Below are 19863 nucleotides of genomic sequence, written 5' to 3' on the forward strand. Positions count from 1 at the left end.
TGAGTTAATTTATTGTGTAAAACTAATGTATTTGTATATGTAAAATGCTTTAGGGTGTAGTTTTACTATTTGGCCACAAGATGGCCACAGTGAGTCTGTTTACATGCGACCTGTAAGCGTCCAGAAGGATGCTTACAGGAAGCACTACGAGGCTGGGAAGATCACAATGATCGCGCTGTTTCTCAAAGATGCAGCAGATCATTGCGGGGGCTTAGATCAACGAGCGGGAATGGATTTTCCCGTTCATTGTTCTCTAGGCGAGCGGGCGGCGGCGTGCACGAGCGGCGGGAGCGCGGACAGCGGCGGTAGCGCGGAAGGTACTGATTTCTCCGTTCCTTGGTTTTTAGGGGGAAAAAAGGGACGGAGAAATTCGTACCGCGGGGGGTAAAGTGGTTAATGTTAAATACTGTTACACATCATTATACAGTATATTATAATTCCAAGAAGCATCCTAATTATGAACAACTTTATTTATATATGTCATTGGTGAAATCTAAGAAAATAACAAGAGGTGTTTTTAATTTCACTGGTACCCTTGGCGGTGTATTTACTTACATCTGAACACTGCTCCTCTATTGGGTAAAATGCTAATCAATCCAGAATAGGGAGGGCAAAAACGTATTCATTTATTTAGATACTAGTTGTTGGTGTGTGCTACACGCATGGGTCAGGGGTGAACATGCCATCTCTTCGGAGGTTGCCCAGCCATCTGATCAGCGCTGCGGCCAATCACAGCAGGGTTGGCGGACATACACACATGGAGCTGATGGCTTAGAAATTATTATAGATTGTTAGTCCTGAGGAATTGGGGTTGGCTTTTCCCTTTGAAAGGCATAGAAGGCAATGTCTGCCTTTGTCTGTTCCCCTTTTTTTTGCTCTGTAAATAAAAATCTTTATACTTTCCTACTGCATACCTGGGTCATCAATAGAGATGGGCCGAACAGTTCGCCGGTTCCAGGTGAACTTTGGTGGTTTGCGTTCGCCTGGACCAGGCGAACTTTTGCGGAAGTTCGATTCACCCCATAATGCACTATGAGGGTCAACTTTGATCCTCTGCATCACAGTCAGCAGGCACATAGTTGCCATTCAGGCTACACTAAGCCCTGGAGGCCCCCCCCCCCTTATATAAGGCAGGCTCGCCGGCCATTACACTCACTCGTGTACCTGCTAGAGACAGACTAGGGACAGCTGCTGCAGACTTGTACTCCTAGGGAAAGATTAGTTAGGTTCTTGGCTGCTTAGCTTGCTCCTAGCTGATTATTATTGCTTTTATAGCACCCCTCAACAGCTCTTTTCAGAGCTCATCCTGTACTTTTTTTTTCTGACACTTTTGTTGCATGCACAGCCTTGCTAATTCATAGTGTGTGTGCCACTGCCAGCAGCCCAGCACATTCAGTGACTACCTGTGTGTGTGACAGGGAGCTGCACATTGTACTACCCAGTACTGCATATACCCAGTACCTGTTGTGTTTACTTAACCCACCTCATCACTGCATATACCTAGCTTTGTGTTGAGTGAACCCAGCTCACTGCATCTAACTACCTGTTGTGTTGAGTGAACCCAGCTCACTGCATCTAACTACCTTTATTGTTCAGTGAACCCAGCTCACTGCATCTAACTGCCTGTTGTGTTGAGCGAACCCAGCTCACTGCATCTAACTACCTGTTGTGTTCAGTGAACCCGGCTCACTGCATCTAACTACCTGTTGTGTTCAGTGAAACCAGCTCACTGCATCTAACTACCTGTTGTGTTCAGTGAACCCAGCTCACTGCATCTAACTACCTTTACTGTTCATTGAACCCAGCTCACTGCATTTAACTACCTTTACTGTTCATTGAACCCAGCTCACTGCATTTAACTACCTTTACTGTTCAGGGAACCCACCTCACTGCATATAACTACCTGTTGTGTTGAGTGAACCCACCTCACTACATCTAACTACATGTTGTGTTGAGTGAACCCACCTTACTGCATATAACTACCTTTATCGTTCAGTGAACCCAGCTCACTGCATCTAACTGCCTGTTGTGTTGAGCAAACCCAGCTCACTGCATCTAACTACCTGTGGTGTTCAGTGAACCCAGCTCACTGCATCTAACTACCTGTTGTGTTCAGTGAACCCAGCTCACTGCATCTAACTACCTTTACTGTTCAGTGAACCCAGCTAACTGCATCTAACTACCTGTTGTGTTCAGTGAACCCACCTCACTGCATATACCTAGCTGTTCTGTTGAGTGAACCCACCTCACTGCATATAACTACCTTTACTGTTGAGTGAACCCACCTCACTGCATCTAACTACCTGTTGTGTTCAGTGAACCCAACTAACTGCATCTAACTACCTGTTGTGTTGAGTGAACTCACCTCACTGCATATAACTACCTTTATTGTTCAGTGAACCCAGCTCACTGCATCTAACTACCTGATGTGTTGAGTGAACCCAGCTCACTGCATTTAACTACCTGTTGTGTTCAGTGAACCCAGCTCACTGCATCTAACTACCTGTTGTGTTCAGTGAACCCAGCTCACTGCATCTAACTACCTGTTGTGTTCAGTGAACCCAGCTCACTGCATCTAGCTACCTGTTGTGTTCAGTGAAACCAGCTCACTGCATCAAACTACCTGTTGTGTTCAGTGAACCCAGCTCACTGCATCTAACTACCTGTTGTGTTCAGTGAACCCAGCTCACTGCATCTAACTACCTGTTGTGTTCAGTGAACCCACCTCACTGCACCTAACTACCTGTTGTGTTCAGTGAACCCAGCTCACTGCATCTAACTACCTGTTGTGTTCAGTGAAACCAGCTCACTGCATCTAACTACCTGTTGTTTTCAGTGAACCCAGCTCACTGCATCTAACTACCTGTTGTGTTCAGTGAACTCAGCTTACTACATCTAAATATCTTTACTGTTCCGTGAACCCACCTCACTGCATATAACTACCTGTTGTGTTGAGTGAACCCAGCTCACTGCATCTAACTACCTGTTGTGTTGAGTGAACTCACCTCACTGCATATAACTACCTTTATTGTTCAGTGAACCCAGCTCACTGCATCTAACTACCTGTTGTGTTGAGTGAACCCAGCTCACTGCATCTAACTACCTTTTGTGTTGAGTGAACCCAGCTCACTGCATCTAACTACCTGTTGTGTTCAGTGAACCCAGCTCACTGCATCTAACTGCCTGTTGTGTTGAGCAAACCCAGCTCACTGCATCTAACTACCTGTGGTGTTCAGTGAACCCAGCTCACTGCATCTAACTACCTGTTGTGTTCAGTGAACCCAGCTCACTGCATCTAACTACCTTTACTGTTCAGTGAACCCAGCTCACTGCATCTAACTACCTGTTGTGTTCAGTGAACCCACCTCACTGCATATACCTAGCTGTTCTGTTGAGTGAACCCACCTCACTGCATATAACTACCTTTACTGTTGAGTGAACCCACCTCACTGCATCTAACTACCTGTTGTGTTCAGTGAACCCAACTAACTGCATCTAACTACCTGTTGTGTTGAGTGAACTCACCTCACTGCATATAACTACCTTTATTGTTCAGTGAACCCAGCTCACTGCATCTAACTACCTGATGTGTTGAGTGAACCCAGCTCACTGCATTTAACTACCTGTTGTGTTCAGTGAACCCAGCTCACTGCATCTAACTACCTGTTGTGTTCAGTGAACCCAGCTCACTGCATCTAACTACCTGTTGTGTTCAGTGAACCCAGCTCACTGCATCTAGCTACCTGTTGTGTTCAGTGAAACCAGCTCACTGCATCAAACTACCTGTTGTGTTCAGTGAATCCAGCTCACTGCATCTAACTACCTGTTGTGTTCAGTGAACCCAGCTCACTGCATCTAACTACCTGTTGTGTTCAGTGAACCCACCTCTTTGCACCTAACTACCTGTTGTGTTCAGTGAACCCAGCTCACTGCATCTAACTACCTGTTGTGTTCAGTGAAACCAGCTCACTGCATCTAACTACCTGTTGTGTTCAGTGAACCCAGCTCACTGCATCTAACTACCTGTTGTGTTCAGTGAACTCAGCTCACTACATCTAAATATCTTTACTGTTCCGTGAACCCACCTCACTGCATATAACTACCTGTTGTGTTGAGTGAACCCAGCTCACTGCATCTAACTACCTGTTGTGTTGAGTGAACTCACCTCACTGCATATAACTACCTTTATTGTTCAGTGAACCCAGCTCACTGCATCTAACTACCTGTTGTGTTGAGTGAACCCAGCTCACTGCATCTAACTACCTTTTGTGTTGAGTGAACCCAGCTCACTGCATCTAACTACCTGTTGTGTTCAGTGAACCCAGCTCACTGCATCTAACTACCTGTTGTGTTCAGTGAAACCAGCTCACTGCATCTAACTACCTGTTGTGTTCAGTGAACCCAACTCACTGCATCTAACTACCTTTTGTGTTGAGTGAAACCAGCTCACTGCATCTAACTACCTGTTGTGTTCAGTGAACCCAACTAACTGCATCTAACTACCTGTTGTGTTGAGTGAACTCACCTCACTGCATATAACTACCTTTATTGTTCAGTGAACCCAGCTCACTGCATCTAACTACCTGATGTGTTGAGTGAACCCAGCTCACTGCATTTAACTACCTGTTGTGTTCAGTGAACCCAGCTCACTGCATCTAACTACCTGTTGTGTTCAGTGAACCCAGCTCACTGCATCTAACTACCTGTTGTGTTCAGTGAACCCAGCTCACTGCATCTAGCTACCTGTTGTGTTCAGTGAAACCAGCTCACTGCATCAAACTACCTGTTGTGTTCAGTGAACCCAGCTCACTGCATCTAACTACCTGTTGTGTTCAGTGAACCCAGCTCACTGCATCTAACTACCTGTTGTGTTCAGTGAACCCACCTCACTGCACCTAACTACCTGTTGTGTTCAGTGAACCCAGCTCACTGCATCTAACTACCTGTTGTGTTCAGTGAAACCAGCTCACTGCATCTAACTACCTGTTGTGTTCAGTGAACCCAGCTCACTGCATCTAACTACCTGTTGTGTTCAGTGAACTCAGCTCACTACATCTAAATATCTTTACTGTTCCGTGAACCCACCTCACTGCATATAACTACCTGTTGTGTTGAGTGAACCCAGCTCACTGCATCTAACTACCTGTTGTGTTGAGTGAACTCACCTCACTGCATATAACTACCTTTATTGTTCAGTGAACCCAGCTCACTGCATCTAACTACCTGTTGTGTTGAGTGAACCCAGCTCACTGCATCTAACTACCTTTTGTGTTGAGTGAACCCAGCTCACTGCATCTAACTACCTGTTGTGTTCAGTGAACCCAGCTCACTGCATCTAACTGCCTGTTGTGTTGAGCAAACCCAGCTCACTGCATCTAACTACCTGTGGTGTTCAGTGAACCCAGCTCACTGCATCTAACTACCTGTTGTGTTCAGTGAACCCAGCTCACTGCATCTAACTACCTTTACTGTTCAGTGAACCCAGCTCACTGCATCTAACTACCTGTTGTGTTCAGTGAACCCACCTCACTGCATATACCTAGCTGTTCTGTTTAATGAACCCACCTCACTGCATATAACTACCTTTACTGTTGAGTGAACCCACCTCACTGCATCTAACTACCTGTTGTGTTCAGTGAACCCAACTAACTGCATCTAACTACCTGTTGTGTTGAGTGAACTCACCTCACTGCATATAACTACCTTTATTGTTCAGTGAACCCAGCTCACTGCATCTAACTACCTGATGTGTTGAGTGAACCAAGCTCACTGCATTTAACTACCTGTTGTGTTCAGTGAACCCAGCTCACTGCATCTAACTACCTGTTGTGTTCAGTGAACCCAGCTCACTGCATCTAACTACCTGTTGTGTTCAGTGAACCCAGCTCACTGCATCTAGCTACCTGTTGTGTTCAGTGAAACCAGCTCACTGCATCAAACTACCTGTTGTGTTCAGTGAACCCAGCTCACTGCATCTAACTACCTGTTGTGTTCAGTGAACCCAGCTCACTGCATCTAACTACCTGTTGTGTTCAGTGAACCCACCTCACTGCACCTAACTACCTGTTGTGTTCAGTGAACCCAGCTCACTGCATCTAACTACCTGTTGTGTTCAGTGAAACCAGCTCACTGCATCTAACTACCTGTTGTGTTCAGTGAACCCAGCTCACTGCATCTAACTACCTGTTGTGTTCAGTGAACTCAGCTCACTACATCTAAATATCTTTACTGTTCCGTGAACCCACCTCACTGCATATAACTACCTGTTGTGTTGAGTGAACCCAGCTCACTGCATCTAACTACCTGTTGTGTTGAGTGAACTCACCTCACTGCATATAACTACCTTTATTGTTCAGTGAACCCAGCTCACTGCATCTAACTACCTGTTGTGTTGAGTGAACCCAGCTCACTGCATCTAACTACCTTTTGTGTTGAGTGAACCCAGCTCACTGCATCTAACTACCTGTTGTGTTCAGTGAACCCAGCTCACTGCATCTAACTACCTGTTGTGTTCAGTGAAACCAGCTCACTGCATCTAACTACCTGTTGTGTTCAGTGAACCCAACTCACTGCATCTAACTACCTTTTGTGTTGAGTGAAACCAGCTCACTGCATCTAACTACCTGTTGTGTTCAGTGAACCCAGCTCACTGCATCTAACTACCTGTTGTGTTCAGTGAACCCAGCTCACTGCATCTAACTACCTGTTGTGTTCAGTGAAACCAGCTCACTGCATCTAACTACCTGTTGTGTTCAGTGAACCCAGCTCACTGCATCTAACTACCTGTTGTGTTCAGTGAACCCAGCTCACTGCATCTAACTACCTGTTGTGTTCAGTGAATCCAGCTCACTGCATCTAACTACCTGTTGTGTTCAGTGAACCCACCTCACTGCACCTAACTACCTGTTGTGTTCAGTGAACCCAGCTCACTGCATCTAACTACCTTTACTGTTCAGTGAACCCACCTCACTGCACATATCTACCTGTTGTGTTGAGTGAACCCAGCTCACTGCATATACCTAGCATCCCCCCGAGATGGACAAAATGGACAAACCAGGTAGAGGAAGAGGTAGAGGCAGACCCAGAGGAAGGCCACCAGGCACCGGCGGGTCTGCGCGAGGTGGTGTTGTTGTGATTTAGTGCGGACCTGGCCCAAAATACAGTGCTCAGAAGAAGGCATGTGCCATCACTTTCCAAAATTGTGAGGACGTGCTTGAGTATTTAACACAGAACACCTCATCTCCCGCAGCTACCAGCGCTACAACAAGCACCACATCCGCTGCATTTGACACTTCGCAGGAGTTATTTGGTGGTGGTGAAACCACTGATTCCCAGCCACTACTGCAACAACAAGAAGAAGGCGTAGGTACACCACCTCATACGTCTGAGTTAGGTGGCGATAGTATGGACATAACGTGTGAGGAGGCGGATGATAAACCACCTGAAGTTGATGCAGTTGAGGAGGTGTCTGAGGAAAGCGAAGCTGGGCAGGAGGATTATGATGACGATTATACGGATGCCACGCAGGGGCGGACATACGGCCGTGCAGGCCGTGCCGCCGCACGAGGGCCCCTGAAGTTCCGTTTTCTTCAGGGGCCCATGGCATTAAGTACTTTTTTTTTTTTTTTTAATATTTTTTTTTTTTATTATTATTTTATTCCCGGGGGCCCCCCGACTCCTATCCTCCCTCCCTCCCTCACCTCGGGGGCCCCCTCCCGATATGCGCGGCGGGAGAGCGAGCGAGCGGCAAATGCAGGAAGGGCTCTCCAGGCATCCGCTAGAGGCCCAGCCGCTTGGTCTCCAATATGTCTCCAGTTGGAGACATATTGGAGACTCAGCGGCTGGGCCTCTAGCGGATGCCTGGAGAGCCCTGAAGACTTCCTGCATTTGCCGCTCACTCTCCCGCCGCGCATATCGGGAGGGGGCCCCCCGAGGTGAGGAAGGAAGGGAGGGAGGGAGGATAGGAGTCGGGCCCCCCACCCGGATAGCTACCCACCCGGCTACCTACCCACCCGGCTACCTACCTACCCACCCGACTACCTAACCACCCACCCGGCTACCTACCCACCCACCAGGCTTCCTACCTAACCACCCACCCAACTACCTAACCACCCACCCGGCTACCTACCCACCCACCAGGCTTCCTACCTAACCACCCACTCAACTACCTGACCACCCACCCGGCTACCTACCCACCCGGCTACCTACCCACCCGGCTACCTACCTACCTACCCGGCTACCTACCTAACCACCCACCCGGCTACCTACCTAACCACCCACCCGGCTACCTACCGGGCTAGTTACCAACCCACCCACCAGGCTACCTACCCACCCACCCGGCTACCCGGCTACCTACCTAACCACCCACCCGGCTACCTACCTAACCACCCACCTGGCTACCTACCTAACCACCCACCCGGCTACCTACCGGGCTAGTTACCAACCCACCCACCAGGTTACCTACCCACCCACCAGGCTACCTACCTACCCACCCACCAGGCTACCTACCCACCCACCAGGCTTCCTACCTACCCACCCGGCTACCTACCTACCCACCAGGCTACCTACCCACCCACCAGGCTACCTACCTACCCACCCACCAGGCTACCTACCCACCCACCAGGCTTCCTACCTACCCACCCGGCTACCTACCTACCCACCCGGCTACCTACCCACCCACCAGGCTTCCTACCTACCCACCCGGCTACCTACCTAACCACCCACCCGGCTACCTACCTACCCACCCACCCGGCTACCCACCCACCAGGCTTCCTACCTAACCACCCACCCGGCTACCTACCTAACCACCCACCCGGCTACCTACCGGGCTAGTTACCAGCCCACCCACCAGGCTACCTACCCACCCACCCGGCTACCCACGCACCCACCAGGCTACCTACCTACCCACCCACCGGGCTACCTACCTACCTACCGGGCTAGTTACCCACCCACCCACCAGGCTACCTACCCACCCGGCTACCTACCCACCCACCCACCAGGCTACCTACCCACCCACTCAACCAGGCTACCAACCCACCCACCCACTCACCCACCCACTAGGCTACCTATCCACCCAACCACCCATGGGAGCTGCGCGCCGGATGGAGGCTGGGACAGGAGGTCTGCTGCTGCAGGTGAGTAAATGTTTTTGTTTTATTTATATTAGCAGGTGTATGTTCTGGGCAGGTCTGCCACATGATTGCATGTATTTTCTTCGCAAATCTGCCGACATGATTGCATGTATTTTCTGGGCATATCTGCCGACATGATTGCACGTATTTTCTGGGCATATCTGCCGACTTGTTTGCACGTATTTTCTGGGCATATCTGCCGACTTGATTGCATGTATTTTCTGGGCATATCTGCCGACTTGTTTGCACGTATTTTCTGGGCATATCTGCCGACTTGTTTGCACGTATTTTCTGGGCATATCTGCCGACTTGATTGCACGTATTTTCTGGGCATATCTGCCGACTTGATTGCACGTATTTTCTGGGCATATCTGCCGACTTGATTGCACATATTTTCTGGGCATATCTGCCGACATGATTGCACGTATTTTCTGGGCATATCTGCCGACATGATTGCACGTATTTTCTGGGCATATATGTGTATTTTCTTGAGAAAACCTGCACAATTATGTGAATTTTCTGGGGAAAGGGTCACCAAAACTTGGGCCCACTGTCTTTGCGTTGCACTTTTCAAGGGAACCTGAGGTGAGAATAATATTGAGGCTGCCATATTTCTCTCCTTTTAAGCAATACCAGTTGCCTGGCTGCCGTGCTGGTCCTCTGCCTCTTATTCTTTCAACCATAGACCCTGAACAAGCATGCAGCAGGTCAGGGGTTTCTGACAATATTGTCAGAACTGAGAAGATTAGCTGCATGCTTGTTGCTGGTGTAATTCAGTTTATTACTGCAGCCAAATAGATCAGCAGGGCCGCCAGGCAACTAGTATTGTTTAAAAGGAAATAAACCCTCACCCCGGGTTCGCTTTAAGTTACAGTTAGCTCCGCCCTCATCCGGTCATTGCCACGCCCATTTTTTTGCCGCGGCGCTACGCGCCGCAGGTTCTGTCCACTAATTTTTGCCGCGGCGCGCTTCGCGCCCCGCAGGTCATAGGGGGCCCACAATTACAATTTTGCACAGGGGCCCACTGCTGGCTGTGTCCGCCACTGATGCCACGTATGTTCCCAACAGAGGAGATGACCAGGGGGACAGTTCATAGGGGGAGTCAGAGAGGAGTAGGAGGAGACGACTCCATGATAGAAGCAGAGGGAGCTTGTCCTCAGAAACAGCTGGGGGCAGTGTCCGGCGCCATGTATCGCCAGCTACGGCCAGACAGCCAACATGCCCTTTAACGTCAGCTGCTGATGCCACCGTAGCGCCATCACCCCAGGGGGGCTCAGCGGTTTGGACATTTTTTAACGTGTGTCTCAGATCGGAGCAAAGCCATCTGTTCTCTCTACCAGCAAAAATTGAGCCGTGGAAAGGCCAACTCTCATGTAGGGACAAGTGCCTTACGAAGGCACCTGGAGAGAAGGCACAAACAGCTATGGCAAGAACACCTGAGGAAAAGCAGCACCCCTCAAAAGACCAGCCACCGTCCTTCTCCTCTTACTCCTTCAGGTGCATTGCCTTCATCCGCTTTCTCCCTTGCACCTTCACAGCCACCCTCCTCCACACCGCCTCTTCCCTTGAGCGGTTCCTTCTCCTCTGCCCACAGCAGTACCCAGCTGTCCGTAAAGAAAGTATTTGAGCGTAAGAGGCAACTGTCTGCCAGTCACCCTCTTGCCCGGCATCTGACAGCTGGCGTGACGGAACTATTAGCTCTCCAGCTATTACCATACAAGCTGGTGGAGTCAGAGGCTTTCCGTAAATTTGTGGCCATTGGGACACCGCAGTGGAAGATACCAGGCCGCACTTTTTTTCCACGAAAGGCCATACCCAAACTGCACCGTGCAGTTGAGGCAAGTGGTGTCATCTATTGCGAAGAGCTTTGGGTCAAGGGTCCACCTGACCACGGATGCCTGGTCTGCCAAGCATGGGCAGGGCCGCTACATTACGTACACAGCCCATTGGGTCAACCTGGTGACCGATGGCAGCAAGCAGGGAGTACGTGGCTGCGCAGCAGACCGACTTGTCACACCTCCACGGCTGGCAGGCAGGCCTCCAGCCACCTCCTCTCCGCCTGCTACCACCTCTTCGCTGTCATCATCCTCCTCCTCCTCCTTGGCTGGTGCCGCGATCTCCTCTCCAGCTACACAGCCCCCGCACCCCAGGGCCTATGCTGCATGCCAGGTACGACGGTGTCATGCAGTGTTAGACATGTCTTGCCTCAAAGCGGAGAGTCACACTGGAGCAGCTCTCCTGGCTGCTCTTAACAAACAGGTGGAGCAATGGCTGACCCCACACAAGCTTGAGATCGGCAACGTGGTGTGTGACAACGGCAGCAATCTCATTTCCGCGTTGAATTTGGGAAAGCTGACACACATACCCTGCATGGCACATGTGCTGAATCTTGTCATGCAAAGATTTCTGTCCAAGTACCCAGGCTTAGAGGACGTCCTGAGCCAGGCCAGGATTGTGTGTGGGCATTTCAGGCGCTCTTACATGGCCATGGCAAGCTTTGCGGACATTCAGCGTAGAAACAACTTGCCGGTGAGACGCCTGATTTGCGATAGCCCGACTCGCTGGAATTCCACCCTGCTGATGTTCTCTCGCCTGCTAGACCAGGAGACAGCCATCACCCAGTACCTGTATCATTACAGTACAAGGACACAATCTGGGAGGATGGGGATGTTGTGGCCCAACAACTGGACACTGATGCGAAATGCATGCAGGGTCATGGAGCCCTTTGAGGAGGTGACCAAACTGGTGAGTCGCGCTGAGGGCACCATCAGCGACTTGATCCTACGCCTACTTCCTGGAGCTTGCCGTGCGTAGAGTGGTGGATACAGCGGTGGAGGAGCGTGAACGAGAACAGTTACAGCAGCAGGAGTCGTGGGAGCGATTTACATCCGAACCCGATGTTTCCACAACACCTGCGGCAGCACAGAGGGGGGAGGAGGAGGAGGAAGAAGAGAAGTCGTGTGGGGAAGGAGAGGAGTCAGACTCTAATGATAATGATGACGAAGGTGTTTCTGTGGAGGAGGAAGAGGCGGCGGAAGAAGAACAACCGCGGCAGCCGTCACAGGGGGCTTCTGCTGCTCCACGTTACCGTGGTATTGTTCGTGGCTGGGGGGAGGAAGAGGAGTTGTGTCCCGTCACTGAGGAAGAGCAAGAGGAGATGGAGAGTACATCTGCATCCAGCTTTGTGCAGATGGCCTCTTTCATGTTGTCCAGCCTGTTGAGGGACCCCCATATCAAAAAACTCAAGGCGAATGACCTGTACTGGGTGGCCGCGCTACTAAACCCTCGATACAGGCACAAAGTGGCGGACCTGTTACCAACTCAACACAAGGCGGAAAGGATGCATCACTTGCAGAACAAGATGTCGATGATGCTTTACAATGCGTTTAAGAGTGATGAGGCTGCACAACGCAATCAAGGTACCACTGGCAGTAACCCTCCTCCTCCCAAGTCCACGCAGGCAAGGACAGGACGCTCCAGCGATCTCAGGGTGATGTCAGACATGCGGACATTCTTTAATCCAACTCCTCGCCATAGTCCTTCCGGATCCACCCTCCACCAACGCCTGGACCGGCAGGTAGCCGACTACCTGGCCTTGATTGTGGATGTAGACACTGCGAGCAGTGACGATGAACCCTTGGACTACTGGTTGTGCAGGCTTGACCTGTGGCCAGAGCTGTCCCAATTTGCCATCCAACTTCTCTCTTGCCCTGCCGCAAACGTCCTGTCAGAAAGACCTTCAGTGCAGCTGGAGGCATTGTCCCTGAGAAGAGAAGTAGCCTAAGTCACGACAGTGTTCAGTACCTGACCTTTATCAAAATGAATGAGGAATGGATCACGGAGGGCTACTGCATGACCGAAGACTAAGTCAGTCCCCACACACAGCATCTCTGCCTGCAGGCCACTTGCCATCTCCGCCACCACCAACAGGGTCCAGGACTCTAGGTGGATTCCTGACACTAATTTTTTTTGGTGCGTGTACATGCCTGCCTAATTTTTCTGGCTGCACTGCGGGCGGCTGCAACAAAAAAACAAAAGGCATGTACATGTGCCCATCCCCCTTCATGATCATTACCTTGCCGCGGTGAAGGGGCTTGCGTATCACAATGAAGCAATAACCGCCGGCTATTTGAGTGTCTCGGGTGGGGGTGGGACACAAAAGATAATAAGGTCATTGCTTCATTGTGGTCAGACCAAATTTGATCAGCTGGACAGTCACTGTTTTTTCTATTATTGAGCTACCACAGCCCGGCAACCATATGGGCTTGAAAACCGCCACGGCCTACACTCTCACCACGGTGCGCACCAGTCCAGCACGGCCGTCACTACGCAAACAGCTTTTTGCGGTGCGTTACACAGTGAGTTTGGTGTGTCAGTGTGAAGCAGAACTCTAATTACACTCCCTGATTGATGTATACACATGCAAGATGTTTGAAAGCACTTTTGGCCTGCAATTTAGCATTCAATGTGATTTCTGCCCTTAAAACGCTGCTTTGCGTCACATCCAGATTTTTCCCCGGGACTTTGGCCATGCATCCCACTCTGCCATGCCCCCCTCCAGGTGTTAGACCCCTTGAAACATCTTTTCCATCACTTTTGTGGCCAGCATAATTTTTTCTATTTTTCAAAGTTCGCATCCCCATTGAAGTCTATTGCGGTTCGCGAACTTTTCCGCAAACCGAACCTTCCGCGAAGGTTCGCAAACGGGGTTCGCGAACCTAAAATCGGAGGTTCGGCCCATCTCTAGTCATCAATCCTGATTGAATCTTTACTCCTATAGCCAATTACAGCTGGTCAGTAGCAGCTGAAGATCTGAGGCCTGTCTTTAGTGGATGGTGAAAGTCCAAGCATTTTAATAAGGGGTCAACCTTTACATAGTCAACCTTCATAGTAGAAAATAATCTTATTTCTCAGAATCAACATGGGTTTACTAAAGACAGGTCCTGTTTGACTAACATGCTCAGCTTTTATGAGGTAGTGAATGCTAATATGGATATTGGGAATGCTGTAGATGTGATATAGTTGGACTTTGCAAAGGCCTTCGACACTGTTCCCCACTGAAGTCTGGTGCAAAAGTTGAGGATGCAAGGACTGGGGAAGAGTTTGTGTGTATGGATAGGGAACTGGCTAATGGACAGAAAACAAAGAGTTGTGGTCAATGGATCGTACTCAAAATGGGAGACTGTTAGCAGTGGGGTCCCACAGGGGTCTGTACTGGGTCCAGTGCTCTTCAATTTATTTATTAATGGCCTAGTAGATGCAGTAGTGAGCAATGTTGCTACTTTTGCAGATGATACAAAATTGTGCAGAATCATCAACTCTCAGGAAGATAGTGTCATATTGCAACAGGATCTGGATAGGATGGCTATATGGGCACATACATGGCAGATGAAATTCAATGTTGACAAATGTAAAGTCATGCATTTTGGTCGTACCAATGGTCTAGCACCATACAAAATAAATGGGATACAGTTGGGGACATCAAACTTGGAGAAGGACTTAGGAGTACTCATCGACAACAAGTTAAATAATCGTACTCAATGCCAAGCCGCTGCAGCTAAAGCGAACAAAATTTTGGGATGCATTAAAAGGGAAATAAAAACTCGAGATGCTAGTATAATATTGCCCCTGTTTAACTCTCTAGTAAGGCCACATCTGGAATATGGAATTCAGTTCTGGGCACCACATTACAAAAAAGATATTGCTGTTTTAGAGCAGGTGCAGAGACGAGCTACAAAATTGATACATGGGATGGAAGGTCTCGCTTACCAAGAAAGGTTAGATAAACTGGGCTTATTTAGTCTAGAGAAAAGAAGCCTTAGAGGAGATCTAATTAACATGTATAAATACATCAGAGGGCAATATAATAGCTTGGCGGATGAGCTTTTTGTCCCTAGGCCTTCTGAAAGGACTAGAGGACATGATCTGCGCATGGAGGAAAAACGTTTTAGCCATTTATTTAGGAAAGGGTTCTTTACAGTAAGAGTGATTAAGATGTGGAATGCATTGCCACAGGAAGTCGTTATGGCAAACTCTATACCTGCATTTAAAGGGGGCTTAGATGCTTTCCTTGCGTTGAAAGACATCCATGGCTACAATTACTAGGTTATGCCTAATGATGTTGATCCAGGGATTTTATCTGATTGCCATCTGGAGTCGGGAAGGAATTTTTTCCCTTTTGGGGCTAATTGGACCATGCCTTGTGGGGGTTTTTTCGCCTTCCTCTGGATCAACAGGGATATGTGAGGGAGCAGGCTGGAGTTGTACTTTGTACTGGTTGAACTCGATGGACGTATGTCTTTTTTCAACCAAAATAAATATATGTAACTATGTGTAACATGCTGGGAAACTTGTTCCTAGCCAATGCATTAAATGAGAACATGCCTTTGTGAGTATACATTTTTCTTTTGTGTCTCTTAAAAGGGTTATATAGAAAAGCAGTGAAAATGGTTTCTTATTGCAAATAGGGTAGGATAATACAGGTTTACTGGCTCTTATAAACACTCTAGGTAGCATAGAGGATGAGTTAAATACTTTATAATGTAATGAGATGGGTCAAACTGTAGTCACTGTGCTGACAACAAAGACTTCATTTATTCAGTGCAGGGAGGAGATGGGCAGGGCCAGGTTACCTGCCCTGCACTAAGGAACTCTCACCAAACTGGGAAGAAGAAACCACAAAAGCTATCTGCCAGTTATTTTTAATATATTTATTGCAAAACACACAGATAAGCAATGCAACAAACTTTGTACATATTTATTAATGCACATTCACTCTCATATGCATTTAAAAATAGGAGGCTATACTATGGCTTAAAGTGAACCAGAGATGAAGCACCCTCATGTATTTTTAAAATATATATCAGTGGAAACATTAGAGAAAACACCTACCCTGCTCTGTTTCATTCTTCACTGCTCAGCCTGCTTCTTATCAGCCCTGATAAAATCCCCAACTGAGCATTCAGTCTGGCTTTGCTCAGGAATCATTATACCTGCGTCTGTCTTCTCTGATATCTTTTCAAGCCCAAGCTTGCCCCCTTCTGGCTCTGCTATAATAACTGAGCTATAATGATTCCTGATCAAAGCCAGACTGTATGCTCAGTTGGGGATTTTATCAGGGCTGATAAGAAGCATGCTGAGCAGTGAAGAATTAAACAGAGAGCAGGGTAGGTGTTTTCTCTAATGTCCCCACTGATATATATGGTAAAATACATGAAGGTGCTTTGTCTCTGGTTCACTTTAAGTGTTTCAGATCTCATGGCAAAAAATAAATAAACAAACATATCATAAAACTGCTTTGTGAGCTGCCTAATTTGCCAACCAAGCAGATTCTTTGTAAAAATGAAAAAAAAAAAAATTCAAAAACCCAACAATAGGGAACGTATGGGTACAAACTTGACTTGCGTCACCCAAAATGATCATTGATACCTACAGTGGGTTGCAAAAGTAGTCGGCCTCCTTGAAGTTTTCCACATTTTGTCATATTACTGTCACAAACATGAATCAATTTTATTGGAATTCCACATGAAAGACCAACACAAAGTGGTGTACACGTTAAAAGTGGAACGAAAATCATACATGATTCCAAACCTTTTTTACAAATAAATAACTGCAAAGTTGGGTGTGCATAATTATTCGGTCCCCTTTGATCTGAGTGCGGTCAGTTGCCTATAGACATTGCCTGATGAGTGCTAATGACTAAATAGAGTACACATGTATGTAATCTAATGTCAGTACAAATACAGCTGCTCTGTGAGGGCCTCAGAGGTTGTCTAAGAGAATATTGCGAGTAACAACACCGTGAAGTCCAAAGAACACACAAGACAGGTCAGGGATCTGAGAAGTTATTGAGAAATTTAAAGCAGGCTTAGGCTACAAAAAGATTTCCAAAGCCTTGAACATCCCACGGAGCACTGTTCAAGCGATCATTCAGAAATGGAAGGAGTATGGCACAACTGTACACCTACCTAGACAAGGCCATCCACCTAAACTCACAGGCCGAACAAGGAGAGCGATGATCAGAAATGCAGTCAAGAGGCCCATGGTGACTCTTGACGAGCTGCAGAGATCTACAGCTCAGGTGGGAGACTCTGTCCATAGGACAACTATTAGTCATGCACTGTACAAAGTTGGCCTTTATGGAAGAGTGGCAAGAAGAAAGGCATTGTTAACAGAAAGCATAAGAAGTCCCGTTTGCAGTTTGCCACAAGCCATGTGGGGGACACAGCAACCATGTGGAAGAAGGTGCTCTGGTCAGATGAGACCAAAATGGAACTTTTTGGCCAAAATGCAAAACGCTATGTGTGGAGGAAACTAACACTGCACATCACTCTGAACACACCATCCCCATGGTCAAATATGGTGGTGGCAGCATCATGCTCGGGGGGTGCATCTCTTCAGCAGGGACAGGGAAGCTGGTCAGAGTTGATGGGAAGATGGATGGAGCCAAATACAGGGCAAACTTGGAAGAAAACCTCTTGGAGACTGCAAAAGACTTGAGACTGGGGCGGAGGTTCACCTTCCAGCAGGACAATGACGCTAAACATAAAGCCAGGGCAACAATGAAATGGTTTAAAACAAAACATATCTATGTGTTAGAATGGCCCAGTCAAATTCCAGATCTAAATCCAATCGAGAATCTGTGGCAAGATCTGAAAACTGCTGTTCACAAACACTGTCCATCTAATCTGACTGAGCTGGAGCTGTTTTGCAAAGAAGAATGGGCAAGGATTTCAGTCTCTAGATGTGCAAAGCTGGTAGAGACATACCCTAAAAGACTGGCAGCTGTAATTGCAGCAAAAGGTGGTTCTACAAAGTATTGACTCAGGGGGGCCGAATAATTACGCACACACCACTTTGCAGTTATTTATTTGTAAAAAATGTTTGGAATAATATATGATTTTCGATCCACTTCTTACATGTACACCACTTTGTATTGGTCTTTCACATGGAATTCCAATAAAATTGATGCAGATTTGTGGCAGTAATGTGACAAAATGTGGAAAACTTCAAGGGGGCCGAATACTTTTGCAACCCACTGTATTTCAGGTGACAATGAAGAGTTTGAACAAGATTCTTTTGACACCACTCTGATGGTTAATACTCAACATAGCTCTTCTTACCTCCTTATCTCTCCACAAGACAGAAGTGCTAAACAGCACATTTGCATACTGACTGTAGGTAAGAAAAACAAAAGTTTGCTTTCCTAAAACAGAAAGAATTTGTGATAATTCAGGTTGGAGTCAGCTTGAGATGTCTCCCAGAGCAACACTGCTGAATATATGCAAATTAACCACTGTGACTGTAGGTAAAGATCACCTGAAGTGATCACAAAAAAGTGTGTTCATCAAAATGTATCCGGCACGTTTATGAAGCTTTTATCATCAGAGCCCTATCAAATCATTTGAAGGGACAGGGAGTCAAAAGGCTTAAACAGTTCTCCACCTATGTAATTACATCAACAGGGGTTGTTCCTGATTAAGGGTAAGCAAATTTGGGACCCATGTAAGATCTGGCAGACTGGTTTTTGCAAAGTTCCTTATAGCTGCTAGTTTGTCTCTTTCTTGGTTCGGTTCACTTTAACATCTTAAATAGTAAACATTATGCAAGATACACTCCAGATACAGTCCAGAACATGCTGGGTTCTACTATAAAAGTACAGCACTCCCTGCTTGCCTGTTTATCTTGACAATCAAGCAAGACGGATATCTCTGGCTTACTTTACTGGAAGAGAATAAACACAAAATATTTCATATTTTATAATATCCCCAAAATTAAGACATCCCCCAAAAGTAAGCCCCTAGGAGGAATTTCGAGCATGCTCAAAGTATAAGCCCTATCCCAAAAGTAAGCCCTAGCAGCAGTAAGGGAGAAAATATGGTAACTTGTGTTATTACTGTTATTACTGGAGCCCTTGATCTTGCGGGTGAGACCATGACTCCATTACTGGCCCAATCACTGCACTCACTGCTAATCAGCGAGTGCAGTGATGTGTCCAATAACAGAATTATGGTCCCACCTGTGAGACCATTGGCTTCAATAGAAACACAAGTTGTGGTACTTCTTCCACATAGGCTGAAGCAGCAGGGACACAGCAGCATGGAGAAAAAAGAGGATGCAGGGGGAGATCGAAGGACATGGGCGAAAGTGTAGCATGGAGCTGAGAGTAAGAAGAGGATGCAGGGGGGACATTGGGGGACACTAGGAGGACATGGGAACAGTGGAAGACACAGCAGAGGATAAAGGAGGACATGAGACACAGGAGGACAGGAGATAGAGGAGGACGCAGAGACAGAGGGGGACACCAGGAGTACATTAAAGCTACAAGAGGGATACAGGGGCATACTAGAGGTGGCGCCATAGAAAAATAAGACATCCCCTGAAAATAAGCCCTAGCACATCTTTTGTTACAAAAATTAATATGACTGTCTGATTTTTGGGAAATATGGTAGCTTAAAGGGAACCCGAGGTGAGAGGTATATGGAGGCTGCCATATTTATTTCCTTTTAAACAATACCAGTTACCTGGCAGTCCTCCTGATCCTGTGTCTCTGATACTTTAAGCCATAGACTCTGAACAAGCATGCAGCAGATCGGATACTCTGACTCAGCTGACTCAGGTTTTAATTGGATTAGCCATATGCTTGTTCCAGGGTTTTGACTTAGACACTAGTTATGTCAAAAGATCAACAGGGCTGCCAGGCCCTAAAGACCAGGCCATTTCTTTTTGCTGA

The 19863-nt window shown here is 47.5% G+C and overlaps 1 protein-coding gene across 1 annotated transcript in view; it reads left to right on the top strand.

Moving 5' to 3' along the window:
- Positions 1-19863, top strand: part of LOC137527192 (rho GTPase-activating protein 20-like) — a 275894-nt gene that overhangs the window by 226335 nt on the left and 29696 nt on the right. The gene's annotated exons all lie outside the window — the stretch shown is intronic.

Source organism: Hyperolius riggenbachi, chromosome 8, assembly GCF_040937935.1.
Source record: "Hyperolius riggenbachi isolate aHypRig1 chromosome 8, aHypRig1.pri, whole genome shotgun sequence".
Lineage (NCBI taxonomy): Eukaryota > Metazoa > Chordata > Amphibia > Anura > Hyperoliidae > Hyperolius > Hyperolius riggenbachi.